General features: G+C 46.0%; 1 protein-coding gene across 2 annotated transcripts in view; it reads right to left on the bottom strand.

The window, feature by feature from the left end:
• The window catches only part of LOC120019562 (syntaxin-binding protein 5-like), a 196393-nt gene that overhangs the window by 84446 nt on the left and 85631 nt on the right, over positions 1-26316 (bottom strand). The window lies entirely within an intron of this gene.

The raw sequence follows: 26316 nt of genomic DNA, 5'->3' as shown, positions 1-26316 counted from the left end.
CAAGGTGACGGTAGAGGTGTTTAAAACTCTATTGGGCACCTAATTACCGGACTGATTCGAGAGGAGAGGACTGGACCAGAACACATATTACCCTTCCTTCCCTCCTTCTCTCCCTCCTTCTCTACCTTTCATCAATCTGTTTCAACTTCTATCTTTCATCACTTTGTCCAATCATTCCACTTGTCCTTCAGCCATCAATCCATCCATTCATCCATCCATCTATCTAGATGTAGTTTAATGAATGGTTTAAAGCCTATGAAGTTTCTAATGGTGCTTCATGAATAAAAAAGGACCAACGTGGGTCGACTCAGTCATCAAACCAGGCCGTACCGGCTGGTTACATACAGCCGGTACCAAACACCATCCCTGGATCATCCATCATTATCCATGTCCTATCTCTCCTCCCTTTTTCGCTCTCTATCTCTTCCACTCTCTCTCTCTCCCCTCCCTCTCTCCCTCTCCCTCTCCTCTTTCTCTCTCTCGCTCTCCTTCTCCTTCTCTTTGTCTGTCTGGGTCTGGTTCTGCCCTGTTGGCTACAGGGACTGGTACAAGAGCCCCTAAAGTGGTCCTGTCCCATAGGCTCTGCTCATCCCTGTCGTTCCCTGACTAGTCAAGGCGCCCCAATGACGTATGATACACAACTCATGAACATGAGTATCATCCGGTTCTGTTGGACTGGACACACATGCATGCAGAGTCACACACATACACATCAGCGGAGGTTCCTCAGAGGAGGAAGGGGAAGACCATCCTCCTCAATTAATTTTATAAAAATAAAAACAGTGAAACATTAAAAAAGTTATCCTTTTTACATAAAACTATACCAAATATATTAATGTCACCAAATAAATGATTAAAACACACTGTTTTGGAATGAAGGTCTACAGTAGCCTCAACAGCACTCTGTAGGGTAGCACCAGGGTGTAGCCAGAGGACAGCTTGTTTCTGTCCTCCTCTGGGTACATTGACTTCAATACAAAACCTAGGAGGCTCATGGTTCTCATCCCCTTCCATAGACTTACACAGTAATTATGACAACTTCGGAGGACGTCCTCCAACCTATCAGAGCTCTTGCAGCATGAACTGACATGTTGTCCACCCAATTAAAGGATCAGAGAATTAATATAGTACTGAAAGAATAGCACTGCTAGCTAGCACTGCAGTGCATACATGTGGTGAATAGTTGACTAAACGAGAAAGAAAGACAATAGTTGAACAGTTTTGAACAAATTCATTTCTTTCAAAATGAAGGAGAAGTGAGAGAGAGATTTCATTGTATTTTTTTCACTTTCACTTAGCTAGTGAATGCAGCTAGCTAGTTTAGCCTACTCAAATACCCAGCTCAAACAGAGAGGGATGCTATGTTAGCTAGCTGGCTATGGCTATACAACACTGGAACTCTTCCAAGTTGAGGAAAGTTTTTGGTTTTATCAATTAATTGCCACCTGCTAAAATTTTTGCTGATGGTACACTGTACTGCATGATTGTAGCGGGTTAACTACCGCGTTAATTCTAGCTATGTTTACTATGACGTTAGCTAATATGGTGACAACAATGTGTGTAGTGGTTAGCGGTTATGATATGAAGGTTTGCTTGGAAAGGTTTTTTCGCCTGGTCACAGACAGCTGGTGTTGTGCACTGATGTCCACAAGCGAAGGGAAAAGGTGAGAGAAAATGATCATGCTGTTTGTATGTGGCTGCTATGAAAGTGAACTGTGTTTGTGTGTGATCAGGGGTGAATTCATTCCGCTGATTCTGTAGAAAAACGGGGATAAAAATATCAGAATTTGTCTAATACAAACTCTCATTTGCAACTATTGGACTAATGATTACACCCAAAATCAGCTAGATTACTCTAAATTTTCCTCTTGACCTGAGCACCTTTGTTGTAAACTTACATTCATAGGCTAGGTTGTAGCAACCTCATGATGGGTATAGGGAAAATTAGAGTGTCATGTAGTATCCTTAGCCTATTGATGTTACATTGAGCTGGGTGAATGGACTACGAATGACAATCATCCAATATGCTGTAATGGAAATAAGGCCCGCCAAAAATGTTCCTCCCTCATCTTAAACGTCACACACCTCTCACACATGCACACAGCTGTACACACAGCTCTCCCTCTCCCTTTCCTCCCATCCAATCGTCCCCTCTCTCTTCTTCTCTCTCTTCCCATGTCCATCTTTTAGATTATCTTTTTCACTTGCTCCCCAAATCCAATCCCCCTCCTCCCCCTCTCTTTCTCTAGGTGTTTTTCTCCCTCTCTCCCTCTCTGTATCTCAGTATCTTTCTGGCTGCAGGGCAGTAGTGAGAAGCAGTGCATACTGTCAGACTATACACAAACACACACACACACCTGGGTAGAGCTGGTCCCTGTCTCCACTCCACTGCTCTGCAGTATAATTAATATATTCATGGGTTTGAGGAGAGGTGTCAGGCTGCTTGACATGCATCACACACACACTCGCACGCACACACATACACACACGGGCGGACTGTGAACCTGGCCTTTCTAAAACACCGACCCATTTTTTTCCTTTTGACCGAAATGCCAAATGGCCAATCCGCCCCTGAACACACACAAACAAAATCACAAAGCAGGTGAACACTTGCGGACACCAATATACTTACATAACAAAACCCAATCACTCATTCATGCATACACATACACATGCTTAAACACACACTCCAGGACACACAACCCATCACACATGCATAGGTAGTCATGACGGCTGTGTTGTCTAGCTAACTGTATGTTCTGTGTTGTCTAGCTAACCGTATGTTCTGTGTTGTCTAGCTAACTGTATGTTCTGTGTTGTCTAGCTAACTGTATGTTCTGTGTTGTCTAGTTAACTGTATGTTCTGTGTTGTCTAGTTAACTGTATGTTCTGTGTTGTCTAGGAAATCTTAAGTCTTATTACATACAGCCGGGAGGAACTATTGGATATAAGAGCAACGTCAACTTACCAAAATTATGACCAGGAATAGAACTTTCCTGAAGCGGATCCTCTGTTTGGTCCACCACCCAGGACAATGGATCGGATCCCAGCAAGCGACCCAAAACAACGGCGCCGCAGAAAGGGCAGACGGAGCGGTCTTCTGGTCAGGCTCCGTAGACGGGCACATCGCCCACCGCTCCCAAGTATACTACTCGCCAATGTCCAGTCTCTTGACAACAAGGTAGACGAAATCCGAGCAAGGGTTGCCTTCCAGAGAGACATCAGAGATTGTAACGTTCTCTGTTTCACGGAAACATGGCTCACTCGGGATACGTTATCAGAGTCGGTACAGCCACCTGGTTTCTCCACGCATCGCGCCGACAGAAACAAACATATCTCTGGTAAGAAGAAGGGCAGGGGTGTATGCCTTATGATTAACAAGTCGTGGTGTGATCATAACAACATACAGGAACTCAAGTCTTTTTGTTCACCTGACCTAGAATTCCTTATAATCAAATGCCGACCGCATTATCTACCATGAGAAATCTCTTCGATTATAATCACAGTCGTGTATATCCCCCCCAAGCAGACACCTCGACAGCCCTGAAAGAACTTCATTGGACTCTATGTAAACTGGAAACCACATATCCTGAGGCTGCATTTATTGTAGCTGGGGATTTTAACAAGGCTAATCTGAAAACAAGGCTCCCTAAATTTTATCAGCATATCGAATGTGCGACCCGGCTGGCAAAATTCTGGATCATTGTTACTCTAACTTCCGCAACGCATAGAAAGCCCTCCCTTGCCCTCCTTTTGGCAAATCTGACCACGACTCCATTTTGTTGCTCCCAGCCTATAGACAGAAACTAAAACAGGAAACGCCCGTGCTCAGGTCTGTTCAACGCTGGTCCGACCAATCTGATTCCACGCTTCAAGATTGCTTCGATCACGTGGACTGGGATATGTTCCGGATAGCGTCGAACAACAACATTGATGTATACGCTGATTCGGTGAGCGAGTTTATTAGCAAGTGCATCGGTGATGTTGTACCACGGCGACTATTAAAGCCTTCTCCAACCAGAAAACGTGGATTGATGGCAGCATTCATGCAAAACTGAAAGCGCGAAGCACTGCTTTTAATCAGGGCAAGGCGACCGGAAACATGACCGAATACAAACAGTGTAGCTATTCCCTCCGCAAGACAATCAAACAAGCTAAGCGTCAGTATAGAGACGAAGTAGTCACAATTCAACGGCTCAGACACGAGAGGTATGTGGCAGGGTCTACAGTCAATCACGGACTACAAAAAGAAAACCAGCCCCGTCGTGGACCCCGATGTCTTGCTCCCAGACAAACTAAACAACTTCTTTGCTCGTTTTGAGGACAATACAGTGCCACCGACACGACCCGCTACCAAGACCTGCGGGCTCTCCTTCACTGCAGCCAATGTGAGTAAAACATTTAAACGTGTTAACCCTTGCAAGGCTGCCGGCCCAGACGGCATCCCAAGCCGCGTCCTCAGAGCATGCGCAGACCAGCTGGCTGGTGTGTTTACGGACATATTCAATCAATCCCTATCCCAGTCTGCTGTTCCCACATGCTTCAAGAGGGTCACCATTGTTCCTGTTCCCCAAGAAAGCTAAGGTAACTGAGCTAAATGACTCTCGCCCCGTAGCACTCACTTCCGTCATCATGAAGTGCTTTGAGAGACTACTCAAGGATCATATCACCTCCACCCTACCTGACACCCTAGACCCACTCCAATTTGCTTACCGCCCCAATAGGTCCACAGACGACGCAATCGCAATCACACTGCACACTGCCCTAACCTATCTGGACAAGTGGAATACCTATGTAAGAATGCTGTTTATCGACTACAGCTCAGCATTTAACACCATAGTACCCTCCAAACTCGTCATTAAGCTCGCAACCCTGGGTCTCGACCCCGCCCTGTGCAACGACCCCGCCCTCTGCTAACCATGTGTATGTGACCAATAAAATTTGATTTGATTTGATTTGTAGTTAGAGATGAGAAGATACCATCTGAATGACTGGAAATGTGTCTCCGGTAAGAATGACACTGGGACAATTCATCATTACTACGCTTGGGTAGTGCAAACCAGCCAACAAAATGAATACACGCATAACTGTTCTGCGGGTAATTTAGCATGCCATCATGATTTGAAATCAGTACCGTATACAGGAACAACCAGTTCAATTTATTGATGTTGCTAGAGATGAATGTGACAGAAGAATAGAAACAAAATAGATGAATCGTTGTAATGCACCAGTCTGTTGGTAGTTCTGCCAGCCTATGAAATCAGCTAGATGTTGTAATGCGTCCTGGTACCAGTCTGTTGGTAGTTCTGCCAGCCTATGAAATCAGCTAGATGTTGTAATGCGTCCTGGTACCAGTCTGTTGGTAGTTCTGCCAGCCTATGAAATCAGCTAGATGTTGTAATGCGTCCTGGTACCAGTCTGTTGGTAGCTCTGCCAGACTATGAAATCAGCTAGATGTTGTAATGCGTCCTGGTACCAGTCTGTTGGTAGTTCTGCCAGCCTATGAAATCAGCTAGATGTTGTAATGCGTCCTGGTACCAGTCTGTTGGTAGCTCTGCCAGCCTATGAAATCAGCTAGATGTTGTAATGCGTCCTGGTACCAGTCTGTTGGAAGCTCTGCCAGCCTATGAAATCAGCTAGATGTTGTAATGCGTCCTGGTACCAGTCTGTTGGAAGCTCTGCCAGCCTATGAAATCAGCTAGATGTTGTAATGCGTCCTGGTACCAGTCTGTTGGTAGTTCTGCCAGCCTATGAAATCAGCTAGATGTTGTAATGCGTCCTGGTACCAGTCTGTTGGAAGCTCTGCCAGCCTATGAAATCAGCCAGATGTTGTAATGCGTCCTGGTACCAGTCTGTTGGTAGTTCTGCCAGCCTATGAAATCAGCTAGATGTTGTAATGCGTCCTGGTACCAGTCTGTTGGTAGCTCTGCCAGCCTATGAAATCAGCTAGATGTTGTAATGCGTCCTGGTACCAGTCTGTTGGTAGTTCTGCCAGCCTATGAAATCAGCTAGAGGTTGTAATGCGTCCTGGTACCAGTCTGTTGGAAGCTCTGCCAGCCTATGAAATCAGCTAGATGTTGTAATGCGTCCTGGTACCAGTCTGTTGGTAGTTCTGCCAGCCTATGAAATCAGCTAGATGTTGTAATGCGTCCTGGTACCAGTCTGTTGGTAGCTCTGCCAGCCTATGAAATCAGCTAGATGTTGTAATGCGTCCTGGTACCAGTCTGTTGGTAGTTCTGCCAGCCTATGAAATCAGCTAGATGTTGTAATGCGTCCTGGTACCAGTCTGTTGGAAGCTCTGCCAGCCTATGAAATCAGCTAGATGTTGTAATGCGTCCTGGTACCAGTCTGTTGGAAGCTCTGCCAGCCTATGAAATCAGCTAGATGTTGTAATGCGTCCTGGTACCAGTCTGTTGGAAGCTCTGCCAACCTATGAAATCAGCTAGATGTTGTAATGCGTCCTGGTACCAGTCTGTTGGAAGCTCTGCCAGCCTATGAAATCAGCTAGATGTTGTAATGCGTCCTGGTACCAGTCTGTTGGAAGCTCTGCCAGCCTATGAAATCAGCTAGATGTTGTAATGCGTCCTGGTACCAGTCTGTTGGTAGCTCTGCCAGCCTATGAAATCAGCTAGATGTTGTAATGCGTCCTGGTACCAGTCTGTTGGAAGCTCTGCCAGCCTATGAAATCAGCTAGATGTTGTAATGCGTCCTGGTACCAGTCTGTTGGAAGCTCTGCCAGCCTATGAAATCAGCTAGATGTTGTAATGCGTCCTGGTACCAGTCTGTTGGTAGTTCTGCCAGCCTATGAAATCAGCTAGATGTTGTAATGCGTCCTGGTACCAGTCTGTTGGAAGCTCTGCCAGCCTATGAAATCAGCTAGATGTTGTAATGCGTCCTGGTACCAGTCTGTTGGAAGCTCTGCCAGCCTATGAAATCAGCTAGATGTTGTAATGCGTCCTGGTACCAGTCTGTTGGAAGCTCTGCCAGCCTATGAAATCAGCTAGATGTTGTAATGCGTCCTGGTACCAGTCTGTTGGTAGCTCTGCCAGCCTATGAAATCAGCTAGATGTTGTAATGCGTCCTGGTACCAGTCTGTTGGAAGCTCTGCCAGCCTATGAAATCAGCTAGATGTTGTAATGCGTCCTGGTACCAGTCTGTTGGTAGTTCTGCCAGCCTATGAAACCAGCTAGATGTTGTAATGCGTCCTGGTACCAGTCTGTTGGTAGTTCTGCCAGCCTATGAAATCAGCTAGATGTTGTAATGCGTCCTGGTACCAGTCTGTTGGAAGCTCTGCCAGCCTATGAAATCAGCTAGATGTTGTAATGCGTCCTGGTACCAGTCTGTTGGTAGTTCTGCCAGCCTATGAAATCAGCTAGATGTTGTAATGCGTCCTGGTACCAGTCTGTTGGTAGTTCTGCCAGCCTATGAAATCAGCTAGATGTTGTAATGCGTCCTGGTACCAGTCTGTTGGAAGCTCTGCCAGCCTATGAAATCAGCTAGATGTTGTAATGCGTCCTGGTACCAGTCTGTTGGTAGTTCTGCCAGCCTATGAAATCAGCTAGATGTTGTAATGCGTCCTGGTACCAGTCTGTTGGTAGCTCTGCCAGCCTATGAAACCAGCTAGATGTTGTAATGCGTCCTGGTACCAGTCTGTTGGTAGTTCTGCCAGCCTATGAAACCAGCTAGATGTTGTAATGCGTCCTGGTACCAGTCTGTTGGAAGCTCTGCCAGCCTATGAAATCAGCTAGATGTTGTAATGCGTCCTGGTACCAGTCTGTTGGAAGCTCTGCCAGCCTATGAAATCAGCTAGATGTTGTAATGCGTCCTGGTACCAGTCTGTTGGTAGCTCTGCCAGCCTATGAAATCAGCTAGATGTTGTAATGCGTCCTGGTACCAGTCTGTTGGTAGTTCTGCCAGCCTATGAAATCAGCTAGATGTTGTAATGCGTCCTGGTACCAGTCTGTTGGAAGCTTTGCCAGCCTATGAAATCAGCTAGATGTTGTAATGCGTCCTGGTACCAGTCTGTTGGTAGCTCTGCCAACCTATGAAATCAGCTAGATGTTGTAATGCGTCCTGGTACCAGTCTGTTGGTAGTTCTGCCAGCCTATGAAATCAGCTAGATGTTGTAATGCGTCCTGGTACCAGTCTGTTGGTAGTTCTGCCAGCCTATGAAATCAGCTAGATGTTGTAATGCGTCCTGGTACCAGTCTGTTGGAAGCTCTGCCAGCCTATGAAATCAGCTAGATGTTGTAATGCGTCCTGGTACCAGTCTGTTGGAAGCTTTGCCAGCCTATGAAATCAGCTAGATGTTGTAATGCGTCCTGGTACCAGTCTGTTGGTAGTTCTGCCAGCCTATGAAATCAGCTAGATGTTGTAATGCGTCCTGGTACCAGTCTGTTGGTAGCTCTGCCAGCCTATGAAATCAGCTAGATGTTGTAATGCGTCCTGGTACCAGTCTGTTGGTAGTTCTGCCAGCCTATGAAATCAGCTAGATGTTGTAATGCGTCCTGGTACCAGTCTGTTGGTAGCTCTGCCAGCCTATGAAATCAGCTAGATGTTGTAATGCGTCCTGGTACCAGTCTGTTGGTAGTTCTGCCAGCCTATGAAATCAGCTAGATGTTGTAATGCGTCCTGGTACCAGTCTGTTGGAAGCTCTGCCAGCCTATGAAATCAGCTAGATGTTGTAATGCGTCCTGGTACCAGTCTGTTGGTAGCTCTGCCAGCCTATGAAATCAGCTAGATGTTGTAATGCGTCCTGGTACCAGTCTGTTGGAAGCTCTGCCAGCCTATGAAATCAGCTAGATGTTGTAATGCGTCCTGGTACCAGTCTGTTGGAAGCTCTGCCAGCCTATGAAATCAGCTAGATGTTGTAATGCGTCCTGGTACCAGTCTGTTGGAAGCTCTGCCAGCCTATGAAATCAGCTAGATGTTGTAATGCGTCCTGGTACCAGTCTGTTGGAAGCTCTGCCAACCTATGAAATCAGCTAGATGTTGTAATGCGTCCTGGTACCAGTCTGTTGGAAGCTCTGCCAGCCTATGAAATCAGCTAGATGTTGTAATGCGTCCTGGTACCAGTCTGTTGGAAGCTCTGCCAGCCTATGAAATCAGCTAGATGTTGTAATGCGTCCTGGTACCAGTCTGTTGGAAGCTCTGCCAACCTATGAAATCAGCTAGATGTTGTAATGCGTCCTGGTACCAGTCTGTTGGTAGTTCTGCCAGCCTATGAAACCAGCTAGATGTTGTAATGCGTACTGGTATCAGTCTGTTGGAAGCTCTGCCAGCCTATGAAATCAGCTAGATGTTGTAATGCGTCCTGGTACCAGTCTGTTGGAAGCTGTGCCAGCCTATGAAATCAGCTAGATGTTGTAATGCGTCCTGGTACCAGTCTGTTGGAAGCTCTGCCAGCCTATGAAATCAGCTAGATGTTGTAATGCGTCCTGGTACCAGTCTGTTGGTAGTTCTGCCAGCCTATGAAATCAGCTAGATGTTGTAATGCGTCCTGGTACCAGTCTGTTGGAAGCTCTGCCAGCCTATGAAATCAGCTAGATGTTGTAATGCGTCCTGGTACCAGTCTGTTGGTAGTTCTGCCAGCCTATGAAATCAGCTAGATGTTGTAATGCGTCCTGGTACCAGTCTGTTGGAAGCTCTGCCAGCCTATGAAATCAGCTAGATGTTGTAATGCGTCCTGGTACCAGTCTGTTGGTAGTTCTGCCAGCCTATGAAATCAGCTAGATGTTGTAATGCGTCCTGGTACCAGTCTGTTGGAAGCTCTGCCAGCCTATGAAATCAGCTAGATGTTGTAATGCGTCCTGGTACCAGTCTGTTGGAAGCTCTGCCAGCCTATGAAATCAGCTAGATGTTGTAATGCGTCCTGGTACCAGTCTGTTGGAAGCTCTGCCAGCCTATGAAATCAGCTAGATGTTGTAATGCGTCCTGGTACCCGTCTGTTGGAAGCTCTGCCAGCCTATGAAATCAGCTAGATGTTGTAATGCGTCCTGGTACCAGTCTGTTGGAAGCTCTGCCAGCCTATGAAATCAGCTAGATGTTGTAATGCGTCCTGGTACCAATCTGTTGGAAGTTCTGCCAGCCTATGAAATCAGCTAGATGTTGTAATGCGTCCTGGTACCAGTCTGTTGGAAGCTCTGCCAACCTATGAAATCAGCTAGATGTTGTAATGCGTCCTGGTACCAGTCTGTTGGTAGCTCTGCCAGCCTATGAAATCAGCTAGATGTTGTAATGCGTCCTGGTACCAGTCTGTTGGAAGCTCTGCCAGCCTATGAAATCAGCTAGATGTTGTAATGCGTCCTGGTACCAGTCTGTTGGTAGTTCTGCCAGCCTATGAAACCAGCTAGATGTTGTAATGCGTCCTGGTACCAGTCTGTTGGTAGTTCTGCCAGCCTATGAAATCAGCTAGATGTTGTAATGCGTCCTGGTACCAGTCTGTTGGAAGCTCTGCCAGCCTATGAAATCAGCTAGATGTTGTAATGCGTCCTGGTACCAGTCTGTTGGTAGTTCTGCCAGCCTATGAAATCAGCTAGATGTTGTAATGCGTCCTGGTACCAGTCTGTTGGTAGTTCTGCCAGCCTATGAAATCAGCTAGATGTTGTAATGCGTCCTGGTACCAGTCTGTTGGAAGCTCTGCCAGCCTATGAAATCAGCTAGATGTTGTAATGCGTCCTGGTACCAGTCTGTTGGTAGTTCTGCCAGCCTATGAAATCAGCTAGATGTTGTAATGCGTCCTGGTACCAGTCTGTTGGTAGCTCTGCCAGCCTATGAAACCAGCTAGATGTTGTAATGCGTCCTGGTACCAGTCTGTTGGTAGTTCTGCCAGCCTATGAAACCAGCTAGATGTTGTAATGCGTCCTGGTACCAGTCTGTTGGAAGCTCTGCCAGCCTATGAAATCAGCTAGATGTTGTAATGCGTCCTGGTACCAGTCTGTTGGAAGCTCTGCCAGCCTATGAAATCAGCTAGATGTTGTAATGCGTCCTGGTACCAGTCTGTTGGTAGCTCTGCCAGCCTATGAAATCAGCTAGATGTTGTAATGCGTCCTGGTACCAGTCTGTTGGAAGCTCTGCCAACCTATGAAATCAGCTAGATGTTGTAATGCGTCCTGGTACCAGTCTGTTGGTAGCTCTGCCAGCCTATGAAATCAGCTAGATGTTGTAATGCGTCCTGGTACCAGTCTGTTGGAAGCTCTGCCAGCCTATGAAATCAGCTAGATGTTGTAATGCGTCCTGGTACCAGTCTGTTGGTAGTTCTGCCAGCCTATGAAACCAGCTAGATGTTGTAATGCGTCCTGGTACCAGTCTGTTGGAAGCTCTGCCAGCCTATGAAATCAGCTAGATGTTGTAATGCGTCCTGGTACCAGTCTGTTGGTAGTTCTGCCAGCCTATGAAATCAGCTAGATGTTGTAATGCGTCCTGGTACCAGTCTGTTGGTAGTTCTGCCAGCCTATGAAATCAGCTAGATGTTGTAATGCGTCCTGGTACCAGTCTGTTGGAAGCTCTGCCAGCCTATGAAATCAGCTAGATGTTGTAATGCGTCCTGGTACCAGTCTGTTGGTAGTTCTGCCAGCCTATGAAATCAGCTAGATGTTGTAATGCGTCCTGGTACCAGTCTGTTGGTAGCTCTGCCAGCCTATGAAACCAGCTAGATGTTGTAATGCGTCCTGGTACCAGTCTGTTGGTAGTTCTGCCAGCCTATGAAACCAGCTAGATGTTGTAATGCGTCCTGGTACCAGTCTGTTGGAAGCTCTGCCAGCCTATGAAATCAGCTAGATGTTGTAATGCGTCCTGGTACCAGTCTGTTGGAAGCTCTGCCAGCCTATGAAATCAGCTAGATGTTGTAATGCGTCCTGGTACCAGTCTGTTGGTAGCTCTGCCAGCCTATGAAATCAGCTAGATGTTGTAATGCGTCCTGGTACCAGTCTGTTGGTAGTTCTGCCAGCCTATGAAATCAGCTAGATGTTGTAATGCGTCCTGGTACCAGTCTGTTGGAAGCTCTGCCAGCCTATGAAATCAGCTAGATGTTGTAATGCGTCCTGGTACCAGTCTGTTGGTAGCTCTGCCAACCTATGAAATCAGCTAGATGTTGTAATGCGTCCTGGTACCAGTCTGTTGGTAAGCTTCTGCCAGCCTATGAAATCAGCTAGATGTTGTAATGCGTCCTGGTACCAGTCTGTTGGTAGTTCTGCCAGCCTATGAAATCAGCTAGATGTTGTAATGCGTCCTGGTACCAGTCTGTTGGAAGCTCTGCCAGCCTATGAAATCAGCTAGATGTTGTAATGCGTCCTGGTACCAGTCTGTTGGAAGCTTTGCCAGCCTATGAAATCAGCTAGATGTTGTAATGCGTCCTGGTACCAGTCTGTTGGTAGTTCTGCCAGCCTATGAAATCAGCTAGATGTTGTAATGCGTCCTGGTACCAGTCTGTTGGTAGCTCTGCCAGCCTATGAAATCAGCTAGATGTTGTAATGCGTCCTGGTACCAGTCTGTTGGTAGTTCTGCCAGCCTATGAAATCAGCTAGATGTTGTAATGCGTCCTGGTACCAGTCTGTTGGTAGCTCTGCCAGCCTATGAAATCAGCTAGATGTTGTAATGCGTCCTGGTACCAGTCTGTTGGTAGTTCTGCCAGCCTATGAAATCAGCTAGATGTTGTAATGCGTCCTGGTACCAGTCTGTTGGAAGCTCTGCCAGCCTATGAAATCAGCTAGATGTTGTAATGCGTCCTGGTACCAGTCTGTTGGTAGCTCTGCCAGCCTATGAAATCAGCTAGATGTTGTAATGCGTCCTGGTACCAGTCTGTTGGAAGCTCTGCCAGCCTATTGAAATCAGCTAGATGTTGTAATGCGTCCTGGTACCAGTCTGTTGGAAGCTCTGCCAGCCTATGAAATCAGCTAGATGTTGTAATGCGTCCTGGTACCAGTCTGTTGGAAGCTCTGCCAGCCTATGAAATCAGCTAGATGTTGTAATGCGTCCTGGTACAGTCTGTTGGAAGCTCTGCCAGCCTATGCAATCAGCTAGATGTTGTAATGCGTCCTGGTACCAGTCTGTTGGAAGCTTCTGCCAGCCTATGAAATCAGCTAGATGTTGTAATGCGTCCTGGTACCAGTCTGTTGGAAGCTCTGCCAGCCTATGAAATCAGCTAGATGTTGTAATGCGTCCTGGTACCAGTCTGTTGGAAGCTCTGGCCAACCTATGAAAAGCAGCTAGATGTTGTAATGCGTCCTGGTACCAGTCGTTTGAGCTCTGCAGCCTATGATCAGCTAGAGTTGTAATGCGTTCCTTGTACGCAGTCTTTTGGAAGCTCTGCCAACCTTATGAAATCAGCTAGATGTTGTAAATGCGTCTGGTATCAGTCTGTTGGTAAGTTCTGGCCAGCCTATGAAAATCAGCTAGATGTTGTAATGCGTCCTGGTATCCAGTCTGTTGGAAGCTCGTGCCAGCCTATGAAATCAGCTAGATGTTGTAATGCGTCCTGGTACCAGTACTGTTGGAAGCTCTTGCCAGCCCTATGAAATCGCTAGATGTTGTAATGCGTCCTGGTACACCGATCTGGTTGGATAGTTCTGCCAGCCTATGAAATCAAGCCTAGATGTTGTAATGCCGTCCTGGTACCAGTCCTGTTGGTAAGCTTCTGGCCAGCCTATGAAATCAGCTAGATGTTGTAATGATGCGTCCTGGTACCAGTCTGTTGGTAGCTCTGCCAGCCTATGATATGTGGTAGTTCTGCCAGCCTATGAAATCAGCTAGATGTTGTAATGCGTCCTGGTACCAGTCTGTTGGAGTCTTGCCAGCCTATGAAATCAGCTAGATGTTGTAATGCACCAGTCTGTTGGAAGCTCTGCCAGCCTATGAAACAGCTAATGTTGTAATGCTCCACAGTCTGTTGGAAGCTCTGCAGCTATGAAATCAGCTAGATGTTGTAATGCGCCGGTACCAGTCTGTTGGAAGCTCTGCCAGCCTATGAAATCAGCTAGATGTTGTAATGCGTACCAGTCTGTTGGTAGTTCTGCCAGCCTATGAAATCAGCTAGATGTTGTAATGCGTCCTGGTACCAGTCTGTTGGAAGCTCTGCCAGCTATGAAATCAGCTAGATGTTGTAATGCGTCCTGGTACCAGTTTTGGAGCTCTGCCAGCCTATGAAATCAGCTAGATGTTGTAATGCACCAGTCTGTTGGAAGCTCTGCCAGCCTATGAAATCAGCTAGATGTTGTAATGCACCAGTCTGTTGGTAGTTCTGCCAGCCTATGAAATCAGCTAGATGTTGTAATGCGTCCGGTACCAGTCTGTTGGAAGCTCTGCCAGCCTATGAAATCAGCTAGATGTTGTAATGCGTCCTGGTACCAGTCTGTTGGAAGCTCTGCCGCCTATGAAATCAGCCTATGAAATCAGCTAGATGTTGTAATGCGTCCTGGTACCAGTCTGTTGGAAGCTCTGCCAACCTATGAAATCAGCTAGATGTTGTAATGCGTCCTGGTACCAGTCTGTTGGAAGCTCTGCAGCCTATGAAATCAGCTAGATGTTGTAATGCGTCCTGGTACCAGTCTGTTGGAAGCTCTGCCAACCTATGAAATCAGCTAGATGGTTAATGCGTCCTGGTACCAGTCTGTTGGAAGCTCTGCAGCCTATGAAATCAGCTAGATGTTGTAATGCGTCCTGGTACCAGTCTGTGGTAGTTCTGCAGCCTATGAAATCAGCTAGATGTTGTAATGCGTCCTGGTACCAGTCTGTTGAAGCTGCCAGCCTATGAAATCAGCTAGATGTTGTAATGCGTCCTGGTACCGTCTGTTGGTAGCTCTGCCAGCCTATGAAATCAGCTAGATGTTGTAATGCGTCCTGGTACCAGTCTGTTGGAAGCTCTGCCAGCCTATGAAATCAGCTAGATGTTGTAATGCGTCCTGGTACCAATCTGTTGGTAGTTCTGCCAGCCTATGAAATCAGCTAGATGTTGTAATGCGTCCTGGTACCAGTCTGTTGGAAGCTCTGCCAGCCTATGAAATCAGCTAGATGTTGTAATGCGTCCTGGTACCAGTCTGTTGGAAGCTCTGCCAGCCTATGAATCAGCTAGATGTTGTAATGCGTCCTGGTACCAGTCTGTTGGAAGCTCTGCCAGCCTATGAAATCAGCTAGATGTTGTAATGCGTCCTGGTACCCGTCTGTTGGAAGCTCTGCCAGCCTATGAAATCAGCTAGATGTTGTAATGCGTCCTGGTACCAGTCTGTTGGAAGCTCTGCCAGCCTATGAAATCAGCTAGATGTTGTAATGCGTCCTGGTACCAGTCTGTTGGAAGCTCTGCCAGCCTATGAAATCAGCTAGATGTTGTAATGCACCAGTCTGTTGGAAGCTCTGCCAGCCTATGAAATCAGCTATATGTTGTAATGCACCAGTCTGTTGGAAGCTCTGCCAGCCTATGAAATCAGCTAGATGTTGTAATGCACCAGTCTGTTGGAAGCTCTGCCAGCCTATGAAATCAGCTAGATGTTGTAATGCACCAGTCTGTTGGAAGCTCTGCCAACCTATGAAATCAGCTAGATGTTGTAATGCGTCCTGGTACCAGTCTGTTGGTAGTTCTGCCAGCCTATGAAATCAGCTAGATGTTGTAATGCACCAGTCTGTTGGAAGCTCTGCCAGCCTATGAAATCAGCTAGATGTTGTAATGCACCAGTCTGTTGGAAGCTCTGCCAGCCTATGAAATCAGCTATATGTTGTAATGCCCCAGTCTGTTGGAAGCTCTGCCAGCCTATGAAATCAGCTAGATGTTGTAATGCACCAGTCTGTTGGAAGCTCTGCCAGCCTATGAAATCAGCTAGATGTTGTAATGCACCAGTCTGTTGGTAGTTCTGCCAGCCTATGAAATCAGCTAGATGTTGTAATGCGTCCTGGTACCAGTCTGTTGGAAGCTCTGCCAGCTTATGAAATCAGCTAGATGTTGTAATGCGTCCTGGTACCAGTCTGTTGGTAGTTCTGCCAGCCTATGAAATCAGCTAGATGTTGTAATGCACCAGTCTGTTGGAAGCTCTGCCAGCCTATGAAATCAGCTAGATGTTGTAATGCACCAGTCTGTTGGTAGTTCTGCCAGCCTATGAAATCAGCTAGATGTTGTAATGCGTCCTGGTACCAGTCTGTTGGAAGCTCTGCCAGCCTATGAAATCAGCTAGATGTTGTAATGCACCAGTCTGTTGGAAGCTCTGCCAGCCTATGAAATCAGCTAGATGTTGTAATGCACCAGTCTGTTGGAAGCTCTGCCAGCCTATGAAATCAGCTAGATGTTGTAATGCGTCCTGGTACCAGTCTGTTGGAAGCTCTGCCAGCCTATGAAATCAGCTAGATGTTGTAATGCGTCCTGGTACCAGTCTGTTGGAAGCTCTGCCAACCTATGAAATCAGCTAGATGTTGTAATGCGTCCTGGTACCAGTCTGTTGGTAGTTCTGCCAGCCTATGAAATCAGCTAGATGTTGTAATGCGTCCTGGTACCAGTCTGTTGGAAGCTCTGCCAGCCTATGAAATCAGCTACATGTTGTAATGCGTCCTGGTACCAGTCTGTTGGTAGTTCTGCCAGCCTATGAAATCAGCTAGATGTTGTAATGCGTCCTGGTACCAGTCTGTTGGAAGCTCTGCCAGCCTATGAAATCAGCTAGATGTTGTAATGCGTCCTGGTACCAGTCTGTTGGAAGCTCTGCCAGCCTATGAAATCAGCTAGATGTTGTAATGCGTCCTGGTACCAGTCTGTTGGAAGCTCTGCCAACCTATGAAATCAGCTAGATGTTGTAATGCGTCCTGGTACCAGTCTGTTGGAAGCTCTGCCAGCCTATGAAATCAGCTAGATGTTGTAATGCGTCCTGGTACCAGTCTGTTGGAAGCTCTGCCAGCCTATGAAATCAGCTAGATGTTGTAATGCGTCCTGGTACCAGTCTGTTGGTAGTTCTGCCAGCCTATGAAATCAGCTAGATGTTGTAATGCGTCCTGGTACCAGTCTGTTGGAAGCTCTGCCAGCCTATGAAATCAGCTAGATGTTGTAATGCGTCCTGGTACCAGTCTGTTGGTAGTTCTGCCAGCCTATGAAATCAGCTAGATGTTGTAATGCGTCCTGGTACCAGTCTGTTGGAAGCTCTGCCAGCCTATGAAATCAGCTAGATGTTGTAATGCGTCCTGGTACCAGTCTGTTGGAAGCTCTGCCAGCCTATGAAATCAGCTAGATGTTGTAATGCGTCCTGGTACCAGTCTGTTGGAAGCTCTGCCAACCTATGAAATCAGCTAGATGTTGTAATGCGTCCTGGTACCAGTCTGTTGGAAGCTCTGCCAGCCTATGAAATCAGCTAGATGTTGTAATGCGTCCTGGTACCAGTCTGTTGGAAGCTCTGCCAGCCTATGAAATCAGCTAGATGTTGTAATGCGTCCTGGTACCAGTCTGTTGGTAGTTCTGCCAGCCTATGAAATCAGCTAGATGTTGTAATGCGTCCTGGTACCAGTCTGTTGGAAGCTCTGCCAGGCTATGAAATCAGCTAGATGTTGTAATGCGTCCTGGTACCAGTCTGTTGGTAGTTCTGCCAGCCTATGAAATCAGCTAGATGTTGTAATGCGTCCTGGTACCAGTCTGTTGGTAGTTCTGCCAGCCTATGAAATCAGCTAGATGTTGTAATGCACCAGTCTGTTGGAAGCTCTGCCAGCCTATGAAATCAGCTATATGTTGTAATGCACCAGTCTGTTGGAAGCTCTGCCAGCCTATGAAATCAGCTAGATGTTGTAATGCACCAGTCTGTTGGAAGCTCTGCCAGCCTATGAAATCAGCTAGATGTTGTAATGCACCAGTCTGTTGGTAGTTCTGCCAGCCTATGAAATCAGCTAGATGTTGTAATGCGTCCTGGTACCAGTCTGTTGGAAGCTCTGCCAGCTTATGAAATCAGCTAGATGTTGTAATGCGTCCTGGTACCAGTCTGTTGGTAGTTCTGCCAGCCTATGAAATCAGCTAGATGTTGTAATGCACCAGTCTGTTGGAAGCTCTGCCAGCCTATGAAATCAGCTAGATGTTGTAATGCACCAGTCTGTTGGTAGTTCTGCCAGCCTATGAAATCAGCTAGATGTTGTAATGCGTCCTGTTACCAGTCTGTTGGAAGCTCTGCCAGCCTATGAAATCAGCTAGATGTTGTAATGCACCAGTCTGTTGGAAGCTCTGCCAGCCTATGAAATCAGCTAGATGTTGTAATGCACCAGTCTGTTGGTAGTTCTGCCAGCCTATGAAATCAGCTAGATGTTGTAATGCGTCCTGGTACCAGTCTGTTGGAAGCTCTGCCAGCCTATGAAATCAGCTAGATGTTGTAATGCGTCCTGGTACCAGTCTGTTGGTAGTTCTGCCAGCCTATGAAATCAGCTAGATGTTGTAATGCACCAGTCTGTTGGAAGCTCTGCCAGCCTATGAAATCAGCTAGATGTTGTAATGCACCAGTCTGTTGGAAGCTCTGCCAGCCTATGAAATCAGCTAGATGTTGTAATGCGTCCTGGTACCAGTCTGTTGGAAGCTCTGCCAGCCTATGAAATCAGCTAGATGTTGTAATGCGTCCTGGTACCAGTCTGTTGGTAGTTCTGCCAGCCTATGAAATCAGCTAGATGTTGTAATGCATCCTGGTACCAGTCTGTTGGTAGTTCTGCCAACCTATGAAACCAGCTAGATGTTGTAATGCGTCCTGGTACCAGTCTGTTGGAAGCTCTGCCAGCCTATGAAATCAGCTAGATGTTGTAATGCGTCCTGGTACCAGTCTGTTGGAAGCTCTGCCAGACTATGAAATCAGCTAGATGTTGTAATGCGTCCTGGTACCAGTCTGTTGGAAGCTCTGCCAGCCTATGAAATCAACTAGATGTTGTAATGCGTCCTGGTACCAGTCTGTTGGAAGCTCTGCCAGCCTATGAAATCAGCTAGATGTTGTAATGCGTCCTGGTACCAGTCTGTTGGAAGCTCTGCCAGCCTATGAAATCAGCTAGATGTTGTAATGCGTCCTGGTACCAGTCTGTTGGAAGCTCTGCCAGCCTATGAAATCAGCTAGATGTTGTAATGCGTCCTGGTACCAGTCTGTTGGAAGCTCTGCCAGCCTATGAAATCAGCTAGATGTTGTAATGCGTCCTGGTACCAGTCTGTTGGAAGCTCTGCCAACCTATGAAATCAGCTAGATGTTGTAATGCGTCCTGGTACCAGTCTGTTGGTAGCTCTGCCAACCTATGAAATCAGCTAGATGTTGTAATGCGTCCTGGTACCAGTCTGTTGGTAGTTCTGCCAGCCTATGAAATCAGCTAGATGTTGTAATGCGTCCTGGTACCAGTCTGTTGGAAGCTCTGCCAGCCTATGAAATCAGCTAGATGTTGTAATGCGTCCTGGTACCAGTCTGTTGGTAGTTCTGCCAGCCTATGAAATCAGCTAGATGTTGTAATGCGTCCTGGTACCAGTCTGGTGGTAGTTCTGCCAGCCTATGAAATCAGCTAGATGTTGTAATGCGTCCTGGTACCAGTCTGTTGGTAGCTCTGCCAGCCTATGAAATCAGCTAGATGTTGTAATGCGTCCTGGTACAAGTCTGTTGGAAGCTCTGCCAGCCTATGAAATCAGCTAGATGTTGTAATGCGTCCTGGTACCAGTCTGTTGGAAGCTCTGCCAGCCTATGAAATCAGCTAGATGTTGTAATGCGTCCTGGTACCAGTCTGTTGGAAGCTCTGCCAGCCTATGAAATCAGCTAGATGTTGTAATGCGTCCTGGTACCAGTCTGTTGGTAGCTCTGCCAGCCTATGAAATCAGCTAGATGTTGTAATGCGTCCTGGTACCAGTCTGTTGGTAGTTCTGCCAGCCTATGAAATCAGCTAGATGTTGTAATGCGTCCTGGTACCAGTCTGTTGGTAGCTCTGCCAGCCTATGAAATCAGCTAGATGTTGTAATGCGTCCTGGTACAAGTCTGTTGGAAGCTCTCCCAGCCTATGAAATCAGCTAGATGTTGTAATGCGTCCTGGTACCAGTCTGTTGGAAGCTCTGCCAGCCTATGAAATCAGCTAGATGTTGTAATGCGTCCTGGTACCAGTCTGTTGGTAGTTCTGCCAGCCTATGAAATCAGCTAGATGTTGTAATGCGTCCTGGTACCAGTCTGTTGGAAGCTCTGCCAGCCTATGAAATCAGCTAGATGTTGTAATGCGTCCTGGTACCAGTCTGTTGGAAGCTCTGCCAGCCTATGAAATCAGCTAGATGTTGTAATGCGTCCTGGTACCAGTCTGTTGGTAGCTCTGCCAGCCTATGAAATCAGCTAGATGTTGTAATGCGTCCTGGTACCAGTCTGTTGGTAGTTCTGCCAGCCTATGAAATCAGCTAGATGTTGTAATGCGTCCTGGTACCAGTCTGTTGGAAGCTCTGCCAGCCTATGAAATCAGCTAGATGTTGTAATGCGTCCTGGTACCAGTCTGTTGGTAGCTCTGCCAGCCTATGAAATCAGCTAGATGTTGTAATGCGTCCTGGTACCAGTCTGTTGGTAGCTCTGCCAGCCTATGAAATCAGCTAGATGTTGTAATGCGTCCTGGTACCAGTCTGTTGGTAGTTCTGCCAGCCTATGAAAATCAGCTAGATGTTGTAATGCGTCCTGGTACCAGTCTGTTGGAAGCTCTGCCAGCCTATGAAATCAGCTAGATGTTGTAATGCGTCCTGGTACCAGTCTGTTGGAAGCTCTGCCAACCTATGAAATCAGCTAGATGTTGTAATGCGTCCTGGTACCAGTCTGTTGGAAGCTCTGCCAGCCTATGAAATCAGCTAGATGTTGTAATGCGTCCTGGTACCAGTCTGTTGGTAGTTCTGCCAACCTATGAAATCAGCTAGATGTTGTAATGCGTCCTGGTACCAGTCTGTTGGAAGCTCTGCCAACCTATGAAACCAGTAGCTCCATAGGAGAATAACTTCAATCTGTTCTAATTATTAGCTTTGGTCGAACAGAGCGAAGATGATTTTCTCCATGCTGCAAACCATTCTGCAGCCTTGCGAAGCACATGTGCATCTAGTACGGAAAATACCGACTAGACATCTTGCTAAAACAACATACGGCAAAACGCATGTGCATCTGGTGGACACATGGCATTAGTTCGGTCTGTTTGGACTGGTGTGAACACTCTATCCACACTTGGGAGCACACTAAACAATGCACCATGGTTTGCTCAAAAAGGGTGGTCTCGCATAACACATACATTAATATACACAGAACACACTTCCTTGATCACATTCAAACACACCCATACAACACCTGCACACAAACAAAAATTCACATTCATACACAAAGACTTGTATTTTAATTCATTCCATAATGCAGTTCGCTGCAGGAGACAATGCAGTCCGGACCAAACACAGGAAAAGAACCAGTCGCACAGTATTATTGGTTGTTTGACTGCGAACATTTGATGAACTGCTGCACACAGCATCATAACTTAATATCTCTGAAACATTATTTGAGTAGCAGCATCGCATTTATGAGCTCATCCGATGCAGATTAGGGGAGACTGGGGCTATACTGGGATATAGGTTACTGAACATAGCCTATTCACGTCACAGTTATAGCGGATATTGCGCTGTTTCCTCACGCATGTTGTTGGAAGACCAAAGCGAAAGTAATATGAAGATTGGAACACACAAGTGATGCTTCATGATAATCATAGATGATTTAACATGAGCATTTTTGTCTAATAAACAAATTACTTGCATGGACGCGTGGTTTTGTTTTAGTTATTTTGACATTTGGTCATGTGAAAGCAATATGACCAAATAAAAACAATACAATGTAACTAATAATCAAACTCTGATTCGAACTATATCTCAGAACTGTGTGAAAAGGAGAAGACGCTTCTCTAGGATGATCCCAACTTTAAGTGGTCACGACACATCCCAAGAATTGAGGTTGCAGGCCGAACACATTTCCTAAGCAATGATAATCTACAGTGCCAAGATGATAGATTTATAAAAATATAGGAGAATCCGTTTGGAACTGGGGAATGCACATCCTAAAAATATCTCTCCTCCTTCTTTTACATAACTCAGCCCAATGTCCCTCACTTCATCTCCTCCCAGGAAAGAAGGGATGAAAAAAACGAAGAAAATAGAAATTAAATGAGAGGCAACGTGATAGCCACTTGGGAAGTGAAGTGTTTGAGTGGTCGGAGAGTGCATGTGTGTGTGTCTGTGTGTGTATATATGTGTGTGTGTGTGCATGTGTGTGGTGTGTGGGCTGCATTATTAAAAAGTATCTGGTCAATTAAGTCCTCTGTCCCCTTTCTTTTAGATGTGGGCTGTGTGGGCTGCCCTCTAATTGGTCATGCTCTCAGATCAGCTTTGAACTAACTGGCTCAGCCTACACTGAACCCAGACCAAACAAATGTGATTATCCACTCTCTACCATATACTAACCCAGTCCAATGGGATTCTAGGGAACTACAAACGCAGTGGATATTTGTGCCTCCAGTATGTCCTGTGGTTGGGGTTCTGTTTGTGGAGAGAATGTACTTGTATGACATCAGCTTCATCTTACTCAGCCTGTGATGACGATGGAGTAAAACAAATGCTTAAAAAGCCTGCATTTGCAGTCCCCCACCGCCACAATGACTAGGCAAGATTTCTTAGCTTCTCTACTTTCTTCTCCTTTACTCTTGTCTTATTTCTTTTAAATAATCTCCTCTCATCCCATCTCCTCTTCTTTCCTATCATATCATATCATATCCTCTCCTCTTTCTCCTTTCCTTTCCTCCCCTCCCCTCTCCCTTCTTTTCCTCTCCTCTGCTCTCCTCTCCTCCCTACTCCTCAGCTCTCATCCTCCCTTCTCCTCTCCACCTCTTCTTTTCTCCAGCCCCTCTCACCAACCCACTGACTCAGCCACAACGCCACTCCAACAGGACTTTCTCTCTCCTCCTCTCCAATGATCTAGTGGGACTGGATCAGTCAAGGTGATGGCTGGGAGGGCTTTCTGCAACACATCAGCTCCTTTCTGATCAGCTGTGGTGAAGGAGAGGAGACAAGGAGATTATGGAGATGACAAAGGAGATGATGAAGGAGATGACGAAGGATATGAAGGGGGAGCGTTTGAAAGTTTCTCTAATCCTGAAGAGCAGTTAATTATAGTTTAACATTGGGTGAGGCTAAGCTGATCTTAGATCTGTGCCAACCAGAAACGTTGCTACTAGCCGGAGCGTTATTAACCGTGACTGACGTTCAGCCAAGCAGACTTCTACTGACACTTTCCTAATTTGTTTAACCCCAACTATACAGCGATCAGCAACATAAAGTAACCTCTCTTCAGTGTCACTTAGAAGTTTGATAAGTGGACTATCAAACAGTATCAAACAGGTATTTCCAAGTTTTGGTGACAGAGTGAGTATTGGTGTAAATAAGGCTTTGCTTTGGTTCGGTCTCACAGCCTGTTCTGTTCTCAAGTGTTCTAGAATGTTGTGACAGTTCTAGTGAGATCTCTGTCAGTTTGTTGACAGGAAAAATGGCCACCTTGTCTTCACTGGCCTTACACACTGAGGCTGAAGTGAGCTGTATTTAACGGAAAACACTGTTCGAGGAAACTCAGAGAGGGAGGGAGGGTACATGGAAATGAATGGTAAACTACGTGAGAGGTTGTATGTGTGGAAAGGAAGATATTTTGAGTCTCCCTTCTTCCCGTCCTCAACCTCACCCCATCCTCTCCTCAGCTCTGTGTGATATTGTCTGTTGAGTTCACTCTTGTTGCTCAGGGAGGCACGGAGGCAGGTAGGCTGCATTCAAGAGCAGTAGCGGTGTGTAGCTAAAATCACTGGAGAAAACAAACCAGGGAAAAAAAGCCATATTACAACCTATGTGTTGTGATAATTGCGTTGTTTGCTCTATAACTCGTTAGTACATATGCCTTGCCACGGGGATATACAGTGACGTGAAAAAGTGTTTGCCTCCTTTCTGATTTTCCATAATTTTTACAAGGAATGGAAAATCTTATGCTTCACGGAGTCGTGGCTGAACGACGACAATATCAACATACAGCTGGCTGGTTATACGATGTACTGGCAGGATAGAACAGCGGCGTCTGGTAAGACAAGTGGCGGCGGTCTATGTATTTTTGTAAACAACAGCTGGTGCACGATATCTAAGGAAGTCTCGAGCTATTGCTCGCCTGAGGTAGAGTATCTCATGATAAGCTGAAGACCACACTACCTACTGAGAGAGTTTTCATCTGTATTCTTTGTAGCTGTTTACATATCACCACGGTCAGAGGCTGGCACAAAGACAGAATTGAATAAGCTGTAAGCAAACAAGAAAGCGTTCACCCAGAGGTGGCGGGGACTTTAACTTCTTATGGCTGAAGGGGCAGTATTGAGTAGCTTGGATGAAAGGTGCACAGAGGTGCCCAGAGTAAACGGCCTGCTCCTATGTCATAGTTGCTAATATATGCATATTATTATTAGTATTGGATAGAAAACACTCTGAAGTTTCTAAAACGGTTTGAATTATGTCTGTGAGTATAACAGAACTCATATGGCAGGCAAAAACCTGAGAAGTTCCACTTTCTGTTTGAATATTTTCTGGGGGTGCCAGATTTTCAACCAAGCTCTCATTGAAATTACAGCGAGATATGGATGAGTTTTCACTTCCTACGGCTTCCACTAGATGTCAACAGTCAATAGAACTTTGTCTGATGACTCTAATGTGAAGGGGGGCCGAAGGAGACAGGAATGAGTAATCACTGCCATGAGGTGCCCACGCATTGAACTGGCGCGTTCACGTGAGAGGGAGCTCCGTTCCATCGGTCAACTGAAGTCAATGTAATTCTCCGGTTGGAACGTTATTCAAGATGTATGTTAACAACATTCTAAAGATTGATTCAGTACATCGTTTGACATGTTTCTACTGACTGTTACGGAACTTTTGGACATTTCGTTACGTTATAGTGGACGTGCTTTGTGACTTTGGCTAGCGCATTTGGTAAACAATTCGAAAGTAGCTAATTGGACATAAATAATGGACATTATCGAACAAATCAAGCATTTATTGTGGACCTGGGATTCCTAGGACTGCATTCTGATGAAGTTCATCAAAGGTAAGGAAACATTTATCATGTATTTTCTGGTTTCTGTTGAGTCCAACATGGCGGCTAATTTGGCTATTGTTCTGAGCTCCGTCTCAGATTATTGCATGGTTTATTTTTCCGTAAAGTTTTATTGAAATCTGACACAGCGGTTGCATTAAGGAGAGGTATATCTATAATTCCATGTGTATAACTTGTAACATCTACATTTATGATGAGTATTTCTGTTGAAACGATGTGGCTATGCAAAATCACTTTATGTTTTTGGAACTAGTGAATGTAGCGCGCCAATGTAAACTCAGATTTTTTGATATAAATATAAACTTTATCAAACAAAACATGCATGTATTGTGTAACATGAAGTCCTATGAGTGTCATCTGATGAAGATAATCAAAGGTTAGTGATTAATTTTATCTCTATTTCTGCTTTTTGTGAAAGCTATCTTTCGCTGGAAAAATGGCTGTGCTTATTGTGGTTTTGTGGTGACCTAACATAATCGTTTGTAGTGCTTTCGCTGAAAAGCATATTTGAAATCGGACACTTTGGTGGGATTAACCCAAGTTTGCAAAAAACACCTGGAACCTGCATGATCATCAAGACTCTTGGAAGAATGTTCTATGGACAGATGGGTCAAAAGTATAACTTTTTGGACAACATGGGTCCCATTACGTCTGGGAAAAACCAAACACTGCATTCCACAGTAAGAACCTTATACCAACGGTCAAGCATGGTAGTGGTAGTGTGATGGTTTTGGGATGCTTTGCTGCCTCAGGACCTGGACGACTTGCCTTAATAGAAGGAACCATGAATTTTGCTCTGTATCAGAGAATTCTACAGAAGAATGTCAGGCCATCCATATGTGAGCTGAAGCTGAAGCATAGCTGGGTCATGCAGCAAGAAAATGATCGCTGATGTGATCTTCCTGTTTGGGTTGTGCCGTGGCGGAGATCTTTGTGGGCTATACTCGGCCTTGTCTCAGGATGGTAAATTGGTGGTTGAAGATATCCCTCTAGTGGTGTGGGGGCTGTGCTTTAGCAAAGTGGGTGGGGTTATATCCTGCCTGTTTGGCCCTGTCCGGGGGTATCATCGGATGGGGCCACAGTGTCTCCTGACCCCTCCTGTCTCAGCCTCCAGTATTTATGCTGCAGTAGTTAATGTGTCGGGGGGCTAGGGTCAGTCTGTTATATCTGGAGTACTTCTCCTGTCTTATCCTGTGTCCTGTGTGAATTTAAGTATGCTCTCTCTAATTCTTTCTTT

This window comes from Salvelinus namaycush, chromosome 24 (genome assembly GCF_016432855.1).
Source record: "Salvelinus namaycush isolate Seneca chromosome 24, SaNama_1.0, whole genome shotgun sequence".
NCBI lineage: Eukaryota > Metazoa > Chordata > Actinopteri > Salmoniformes > Salmonidae > Salvelinus > Salvelinus namaycush.
The sequence above is the reverse complement of the archived record's forward strand: the minus strand, read 5'-3'. Positions and strand labels throughout refer to the sequence as shown.